General features: G+C 31.7%; 1 protein-coding gene across 8 annotated transcripts in view; it reads right to left on the bottom strand.

Moving 5' to 3' along the window:
- LOC109537830 (dual 3',5'-cyclic-AMP and -GMP phosphodiesterase 11) overlaps positions 1 to 10,202 on the bottom strand; it is a 202,470-nt gene that overhangs the window by 72,229 nt on the left and 120,039 nt on the right. The gene's annotated exons all lie outside the window — the stretch shown is intronic.

Genomic DNA, 10,202 nt, shown 5'->3' with positions numbered 1-10,202 from the left:
AATTATAATAAGAGAAGAGTCCATGAAATGATACAGATTAAAAAACATAACAATGCTATGAATTTCAGATCGGATACCGACAATCTTAGCTCAGTTTATCATACATTAATTAAATGAAATAAACATAAAATATTAACTAACACCCGGTAGATTGAAGAATTTTGCAAACCAAAAATAATATCCTCAGAATGCAAAGAAAAATAGCTGAAAGTAAAAGAAATCAATATAAACACTATTTTATTCGCTTTGTGTTCGATAATGGACAAAATTGATACTCCAAATGCATGAAAAGGCTTAAAGCAGCAACAACGCTACACATGTAAGTAAAAATAATGAAGTATCTGAACGAAGAATTCTAGTCTCTTCCCAAATTTGATTGTCCTGACTAATCACCTGTTAGGCCTAATTAATTTTAGAATGTTTTAAAGTATTGCAATTGTGATGTATTTTAATGTGTGATATGATGAGCCTGTTGACGAACTGTGGTTGTTTTTTACATTAATGAATTTTTTTTAACTATCTGTTTTTTTTTAACTTCCTGTTATTTTAGAAAAACTGATGATGGTGGAAAAATACACCGAAACGTATTTTGATTAATACATAGAGACAATAAATGACTGAAACCCCTGAATAAATTTGATTTGGAATTGAAACACAGTCAGGAAAGTATATACGATATCTCTAATGTTGGTCCTAAAATTACGTAAACTTAATACGTCTTTTCAACGCGAAATGTTGACATCCGTAGTTTATTCATTCATGGATAACACAGTCGAATATATTAACAATTTTCGACTGGCAACGAGAAAACTGGGGTAGATGAACGATGATTTCTTTACATTGAAAAATGAAGGTTGACGCAAAAAAGTAACTTTTGTACAAATCGATTAAATATTCATTTATCAGTAATAACACTTCCTATCTAATTGACGAATTCTTGACTATCTGAAGTGCATTCACACTCTGTCATGAACATCCGGTTTTAGCGTATCGTCTTTTAAAATGGGCTAATTTTTACACTTTTTTGTTAATAGTTAAAGACCCGGAAAATGTTTGTCGATAATTGAAGAATCACCTTTAGTCTATCAGAACATTTGCATGAATAAAACGATGCTACATATTTTAGAATGTGAAACTATTTGCTTTCCGACTACAATCAATGGAAATAATGGCAACGAGCGTGAAACCAAGCCATAGACACCACGCAGTCAAGTTGTAGAAACTGACTGGCCAGTTGTTATGCATTTTAATAACCATCATGTATGCATTAGAAGAAAGTCGATTCTCCGAAGCATGAAAAGCTTGCATTTCGTTGCACAGCACCGCATGTCAGCCAGAACATTGTTCCATTCATGTCTGTGCAACATTGTGTGTCAGACAAAAGCACTTATGTTTAACAGCCCATCCCATAACGCGTTTGCTCAATGATAAACATAATTCAATACCCATTCAATATGTGTCAATAACCTTGGCAGTGCCAAGGGTCAGTACATTGTGCTGAGCCTCGATGTTTACTATTCAAATTGGATATGAATATGTTAAAAGTTGACGATGGTTCTGCAACATACTCCTCCGAAGTTCAACTTTAGTTCGTTTCATGATTCTTCATAGGTACATTTTGTGCCGCACATTTTCCGCGACATTTATTTCAGTCTTGTAAGTGAATGAACAATGACCGAACTGATGAGGAACTGGTTTAAAGAAGCATTGGAGATTGATTTATTGATACGAGAGAGCAGTAGAAACGATATCATCTAATCAAAAGAGCACAAAACGAACTATTGATGATTGCAAGCAAGTTTAATTTTAAAAGTTCATTAGGTGATCTAATAGTGGTCGAGAAACGAATTGATCTGATTGAAGCGAAACGGTTATTCTTAACAAGGCGGCAATAAAGTTAACTGAATATTCATTATAATCAAACCTCTATATTTTTCAGAGCTTCTTAAGAAGGGGACGATTAATACCCATCTTTAAATCTGGTGATTCTTAACAGAACCAATAACTAAGCAATCAGTTCCTCCGAATCTGTACCGAAAAAAATTAGAAACATCATTATCTTCATAATTCAATGAGGCAAAAAGCCTTTCACTAGCTGTAAGGAAGTGCAAAATAACTAAAGATGCATCTAAAGGTTTCTCTAAAGAAACTTTCACACGAAAACTATTTGCAAAAAACACTTAACACCGTCATTTCTAGTTGATGGTAACAATTCGTTTTTGGCTCAGGTGATGAAGATTCTTAGATCTTTTATCCGGTTGGTAGATTTCGACGGCACATTTCGTCAATTGAATATTTAGAGTTTAAAGCACTTGCACTGAGGTATGGTGCATGTTTGTCCTTTTTCCATTTTTTTCTCTATTAAACTAATTGGAGCCTATCGTGACATTCGAAGACTTAACATAGCGGAAATATTTTTGATTCGTTTGAGGGTTTATTTTTTTCAGAACTTTTTCATGATATTCGATGCTGAGCTCAAGTAAATACGAAGTTATTAGGGTGGTAGGAAAGTTAAAATACATTCAAACGAGATAAATTAAACATCCTTCCCTCCTCGCTGAAAAATTCAAAGGATGACTTAGTTTAGTTTCGGTTAGTTTCGTTCAGTTTGTATTTGTATTTGAGTTCTTTTGGGTTGGTTTGGTAGTTGGTAAAGTTCTAAACTTTATGAAATAACGATCGTCGCAAAGGCTTCATTTTATTTTTATGAAAATGCGAATAATTTTATTAATAAAAAACGTACAATATTTAATTCACGTATGTACAAATTGAGTTAATGTTTAAATATGGAAATAGAATAATGGACTAAGATATTAGAAAAACTACAAACCAATTCGTTTTTTTATAAACCTCATTAACTGATTTTATGCAGATTCACGTGCGCTTAAAAAATATGTGAAAACAGCAAAAATACTTTTTTATTGCAGAGGTCAGAAAATTAGAACCTCTCGAGCCAAAATATTCGATAAATATTGCATTTTTTATTGCAAAGTTCGCCTGTTCTTTTGGAGCTATTCGAGTTGGTAAGAACTTTAGACCTAAAATTGATAATCAAAAAACACCGAGAAAGAGTTAAGAAAATGCAACTAATTGAAGTATCACGTAATTATTCAAATCGGTCCGTTAAACCACGCTGCTTACAACTGGTTTCGATGTCAATCATAAACGTGTTATAAAACGGATATATGGAGGAAATTACATAAATTAATGCAACACTCTTGTGAGGTCAGAATAAATAAATTGCGAACACTTTCATCTGTTCGCAATAATTACTTTAATAGCCGTACTTAATATAACAAAAGCTCTTACTATTTTCCATATAACTATTATTTTTCGTGTGGCTAATAATCGTGATAATTAACCTAGCAATTAAATGGTTTGTGCTCTAAAAATTATCTGAATATTTTATATAGAAGTTTAGTCGTTTAGAAATTGCAATTGCTTTAGCTTCTCGTTTTCCACACATTTTTTAAATTAAACATACCTCGTTTCAATAAAACTTCATTCAAATATTTTTGCACACTAAGTTACCCCAATTAGCAAATTTTCTGGTTTTATTACCTCTTCCAAACATTTTACTATAAGAAATTCATAGCTTTAAACGAATTACGATAACAAAACAGCAACTGTTTAAAGTGGGTTTATATTGACATATTTACATACTACTCGGCTTATGGAATATTTACGGTAATATTTATGGACAAAACAAAGTAGGTGAATTATACATTTAATTGTACTTTGAGCGTTCACTTAAAAATCAGCTTTAAGTGTGGCACTGCTTAAGCTCATGTGCATGTATATGTAATGTGTTTTGCCTAGAAAATATCGTCAAAAAAGCCTTAACACAATATTCAAATCACCATGCGTTTGTTTCGAATTTAAATTAGTTTGTGCGGCTGATAAGAATTACATCGAAGCTACTGGTTTGGAATCACCATTTTACATTATATATTTTGCGTACTTTCCTAGTGAAATTTTCTACTACACACCGCAGGTTTTCCAAGCCATTTTTGAATGTTTTTTAAACCTCTTGACTAGATCAGCGACAGCGATGTGTGTTTTTCTTGTTTAGTAGGAGCATGTTTTTTAAATAATACAAAATACGTGGCTAAAAATAGTGATATCTGTGTAAAAAACACAATAATCGTTTGGCATGTCGAGGAATAAATCCCAGGATGTTTATGGGTTTTTAAACATAGTTATTAAAGTGCCATGTGATTCCGGTTTATTCAAAATGGCAAGTTCAATGGCAAACTACTACTAAAAGCTATTGGTAATAAAAGATATATCGGCACTTAATGAGAACGTGTTGTTTAAGTTACCATTTGCCGGATAAAAGTTCACATTTTACTGGTCGTACCTGTTGATGTCTCTCAACTTAATATGAAAATAGCCACAATAAGATAAATAGGAAAGAAACGTTCAATATTTGTTTGTAGAAATCACTTATTTTCAACCTGTTTATTCAAATTCCTGCCAATGAACCATCGCTGACTTTTTCAGTATTCTGAAACTGCATTTTATTGGTCTCAGACAGAACTATAGTCTTTCTATTTAAGGCATCTGCATACATTTCATTACTTCAACGGTGAAATAATGACCATTTTGAATTTGCTAATAAGCGTTCAGATGATCAGATCATCCGATTTAGAGAACTCGCAGATAACAGAACTTCTGCAAATGAGTCGATTCTCAAAAGTTTCCTTTAATAAATGCATGCTCATGACATCTTGTCGCATTTTACTCGTATCCTGTTGGCATCAAACGATTTTTCAAAACCAGGGAACAAAATCTTCACACTTTGGTTGATGCTTTGCTTGGATTTTATATGAGTGGCAGTTTAAATCTGTTTGTAAAACGCGACAAAGGCTTGTGTTTGAAATGGAGCTGAGTGCTGAACAGTAGAAGGCTTGAGATTCTGTAAAATGGTTCCTATTAGTCTTTGCACGTTTTCTGGAACGCGAACTGTTGCAGACTTTCGGGGCAATTTTGCATTCAGCGCTCATGCAGATTCTGGAAATTATTTCTTGCTTGAAACAGGCATGGAAAAGCTGTGACAAATGGGCTTTTTAACGAAAACTAAAACGTGCTTGTTGTTAGTTGTCTATTTAGTTAATTTTAAAACACTTTTATTTTATGATTATTCAATTAATGTGATTTTTATTTTCAATTGCTTGAAATCAAGTCTTGTTAGTCGGCGGATTATTATTATTTACTTCCTAATATTGTTTATAAAAATGGTCTCGGTTTTATGTGTATATTTTCTGGTACTAAATTGGTTTAGTTAAAACAACATGAATAATTTATGTTGGAAACAAATAAGGACTACTTATATTTAAAAGGAATTTACTCACACATTAACATTGAAACGTAAATAATCGATACAAATTGTGCTAAAACTGTTCGGGTCAGAATGATTATTTTTGATATATCATATTTTAGGAACGAATTAAGAAATTCGATCCCTTTATTTACCAGTGTTGATTTGCAAAAAGTATATTTTTTTATAAAATAACCTAATTAGCTGACTAGATATAATGAATCTGAAATAAATTAATTAAGAAACCTTTGCACCAATCTCAACTACTAGTTTTGTCCGAACTAGTTTCCAATAGTTGGAAAATTCCATTACAGTTAATTACAATTCAAGAATCAGACGGTTTTCCTTCTTGTTATGAATGAATTTTGGACTTTGACTTAATTCGACTTCAATTAGGGCTAATATAATGTTTTGTACAATGCTAGGTGTTATCGTCAAATATCATTATTTTCCTTTTTGCCAGTCTATCACCATTTTAATGGTTGTTGCCGCAAATTGCTCGTCTGGTGTTATGTCTCGTCAAACGTGGTTCCATTAGTAGACCATTTAAATGGTAATTAGTCTGGTAGTAATTATATTTTGCACATACAGTTGAAAACAAAATTAACCTGCTTTGACGTCATTGAACATTCGTTTTTTAATACACGCCTATAAACAGCCTTTCTATGAATCGTCCATTAAGCAATGTTTTCCGATTGAAATGTGCATTTTGTGTGAGGGTTAAGTTGTTGGTACAAGGGCGGATCCAGGGGCGGGGGGTCCATCATGACCCCCCTTGTGCTGGGTTTATATCGACTAACGATAATTTTTCTAATTTCATAGACAACAAAAGACTGAACTTACGACCGACGCTACATATATTAGGTTAATCTAAGAATATTCGTGATTGTTTACAAAATGCATCTTTATTACCTTTTTAATCAACGGCAAAAAATTTACATCTGAATTAATTTTTGGATATAATCTAATCACTTTTCCTCGCTGCTTTAGTCGAATTAAAATTCGAAAGCACTGGTGTTTTTCTTTTGCTAACGCTATTAAGTTACTAATGAACAGAACATTGACTTCAGCCGTCTGACTCGCAGAATCGTCATTCTCCTTTCACCCTCCAGATTGTTGAAAGCAAACAAAAATTATTTTAGCAAAAGGGTTGAGTTTATGAACCTCCATTCCTTTCATCACAGGTAATCTGAACTTGACAAGATAAATCGCTGCGTTCAGGCCGTTATCTCTCTATAAATAATATTGCCCTTTGATAAAAAAAATGCCAGTTAAAATACACTGAATTAAATTTGTCGATACTAAAAATAATTATGCATTTATTCATGCTTGGTGCACTTTGTACAATGCTTTTAAACTCATTTGGCACATGAGTTGGAAGTTGTAATAATAATAATTGAAGAAAAAAAAATTTTCCTACTCAAAGAATTTGATGCCGGCTCCATCAGATTAAGATAGAACTTCAATAATATGTTCGTTATGCTGGCCTGATTAAAAAAAAGCCAGTGGACAACTTAACACGCCTAAAAAAAGCATGTAAGAACTGGTTTTAACCATATGCAATAATAATCAGTTATCAGCTATCTATCAGTGCCAGGCGCCAAGTCTAAGATTGTGATGTATCATTAAATGTCACGTTGCGTTATTTTGTATCGCTAAATTACTTGCAAATTAATTAAACTAAGTAGATAATGATACAGAAGTGGGTTTTATGTCTATATATTGGGCCATAGAGAAGTCAGTGGCAAATTGCACTGTTAACCATGTTGAGCGGATTTACCCACGTAAATACGATATGAAACGTTTGTTTATTGCCTTTATATGTAGATGTGCTGTTGCAACAAGCGTTACATGCATTGATTATCTATTTGTGCCAACTTTTTAAACAATATAAATAGATATTCTGATGTAAAACTTAAATAATCAGAATGGAAGTTGCATTCTAAACTTTTCACAGACAGTAAACTTACACAGTTGAAGACAATTTCAAAGAAAGACTGGGCAGAAAAAGGCAAACTTGTTTCTGCACCGCTGGAATCAAAAGGTCGTTCGACAAACTTGGAGAAATGCAAATTCCCACAAAAAAAATAAGAGCAATTTCGAATTTATAAAGATACTTTTTGTCCATGTATGGAAACCTGTAATGTGTGATCATACGGAACCTTGTCGCAATCTGTAGAACATTAAAATTTAATTTTTGTGCTGAAAGGGCCCTATTCCAATTTTTGTTTGCTTTTTAATGATCAGGAAATGGTTATGTTTTATAGTCGTTTTAAGATATTTTCCAATGCTGCCTTCGTTTCTTAAGTTAGAATTATTTACGTTATATTTATTTTTTCAACTTACTGTGACCCTTCGGTCGCAAACTTATCGCATATTTTACATAACACTTTGCTTTGTTGATACTTTTGTTATGTTTCGGTTGGTGTTTTTTTCCTTAAAGCGCCTTTCTAGGTTTTTCTAAATGGATTATACGTCAAGTAACAAGGTTTTCAACTTCTACTCCAATTGCAAGTGGGAATTTTGCGTGAACATATTTTAGTGCCCACATTCTACTGATCACTGGTTAAATTCAACACTTTATTTTAGGGTCAGAATATTAGAAAAATTATTGTACTTAGTTGCCTAAATTGAAACTGCCCTTGGTATTTCAAAAGTTGAATTTATTCAATAATTTTGGATTAATTTTGCAACTGGCTTCTTCCAATTGAAGCAATTGGGAAAGTGAAGTAAGTATGCAGAGTTAAAGTTATTTTTTTTTCTTGGTTTAAAATGGAAACAAAATTTAATATTTCTACAATCATTTTTTTGGAAGGCACGTTAATTCAGTCACAGCCTTTTCCATTCCTATTTGTTGTACGCCTTCATAAGCGTTTGAGAGATAGCCACATCATAGCTATTATTTTCTAAACCCTATTGTAGTAGTATAACTTGGAAATAGAGCAACAGTGCCAATATTTTGTTCTTAAAAGAGCCTCAAATTTTTTAATTAAAAATGCTAATATCTCGGAAAGTAACTCGTCAAGAAATTTCTAAATTTTTGGTATAAAACTGTTCAGTACATTTCAAAGAAAATCAAAAGTCTTAATTTCTCGGAAACGGCTCTCGAAAAGTAGACGTCGTAGACAAGTCGTAAAAACTCTAAAACTCTAAATTTACTTCCAATAAATATTAGGCAATATCACGCAAATTTGATGGAAACGATCTGCGTTTAGGTGAAATATTGAACTGATTTGTTAGGTAAAGTAATTTTTCTTGTGGATAATTCGACCAGAAATAGCAAATCATATATTTATTATCCTTTGAAATTCTAATGACAGCGCAACAAAGATGAAATCTAATGGTGATATTCAAAAAATTCTAATAAATTAAAAGCATTAGTGCGTTAGGTAGATTAGCTGGAAATGTTGTCAAATACAATGTATCTAGTGCTTAGATTCGATAAATAATTACATTTTGTGTTTTTTTCTTAACTACCTTTCTCTATAAAATATTGCGGTTTCATTAGTCTCAATAGAATTTTATACAAAACATCTTGCATCAAAAGTGTTAATATTTTATTAATTCTGCAACGCCAATTTATTCCTTAATAAAGACTGCAGTCAATGGATGCAATTACAAAAAAAATATAAAATAAAAGTTACAAATACGATATAAGAATATATTTATGTAATATCAATTAAAACCAATTTATTTTCTTCTTAAGATACCTATGTTTTTCGAAAGATAGAAGTTGTCTACAAAATATTCTTTGAATTATGTTTTTAAATTATTTTATACGAATTATCAGCCGCTACAAAATCAAATCAATGAAATCACTAAAAGAAAATTATATTTATTGCATGTTCCTATTCAATTGGAAATATGGATGATCTTTCCAAAATTCTGATAATTTAAATGCATATCGTTGTGTCAGATTAGCTCAAAAAGTTGTATACAATTTAACTACATTTTACTTAATAATTTCTTTCATAACATGTTTCTAACTGGCAACAGCCTAATAGATATATGTAGCACGTGTTTTAAAAATATTATAACTTACGAACAAATGTGTAACACGCATTAGTATAATTGTAATTCTATTTATAATTTTTTACTGATTTTGGATGAAAAATGCAAGACAATTATGAATACTGTTGCATAACATCAATTAGTGCTGGGTCATAATATTAATTAAAACAAACATATTTTAAGGTTCCTTCAATGATCTTAAAAACTGCGGGGCCTAATTTCTATAAATTTCAAATTTTATCAAGGATTATGTTTAACGGCTTTCAAACTACATGAATATAAATTATCGCCGAGTAAATATGTGCCATTGATACATAAATCACACACAAAATATTGATAAAATCGTCTCATTTGAAAGACGAGAGTCAGTGTTCAAAATCCAACATTCAAACACTGTGTATTCCAATGATCAACCCCGGTTTTAATTGTTTTATTAAATGATTCCATGCCCAAGCCCAAAATAAATAAATAACTGACTAGAATTGTAAATATAATAGAAAAATACCGTAACTTATTTAGTCTAGAAAGTGTGCTATTAGGAATATGACTTCAAGGCACAAATATGTACACAGAAATAAAGCTCGAATAAGTAATGCAAGCAGTCAGAAATTCTTTGTTCTTGCTGACAACTCTTTAAACCAAATATTTTTACAAAATGTTGTCTCATACTTAAAATATGTAAGTACATGAGGAATATTCCAGCATTATTTAAACTTCAATTAAAACCAGTTTGTGCATTGAACGGCCTCGGTTACTCGGATTTTTGTTAAACTCGCCTCATTTGATAAACGATGTCAAAGTTACGTTCCGTGAATAAACACATTCGAATTGATATGGTGAATTGTTGCACTCACTTGATAAAACAGCAAGC

Source organism: Dendroctonus ponderosae, unplaced genomic scaffold, assembly GCF_020466585.1.
Source record: "Dendroctonus ponderosae isolate FM_Combo_2020 unplaced genomic scaffold, Dpon_F_20191213v2 Dpon_F_20191213_2, whole genome shotgun sequence".
Taxonomy (NCBI): Eukaryota; Metazoa; Arthropoda; class Insecta; order Coleoptera; family Curculionidae; genus Dendroctonus; species Dendroctonus ponderosae.
The sequence above is the reverse complement of the archived record's forward strand: the minus strand, read 5'-3'. Positions and strand labels throughout refer to the sequence as shown.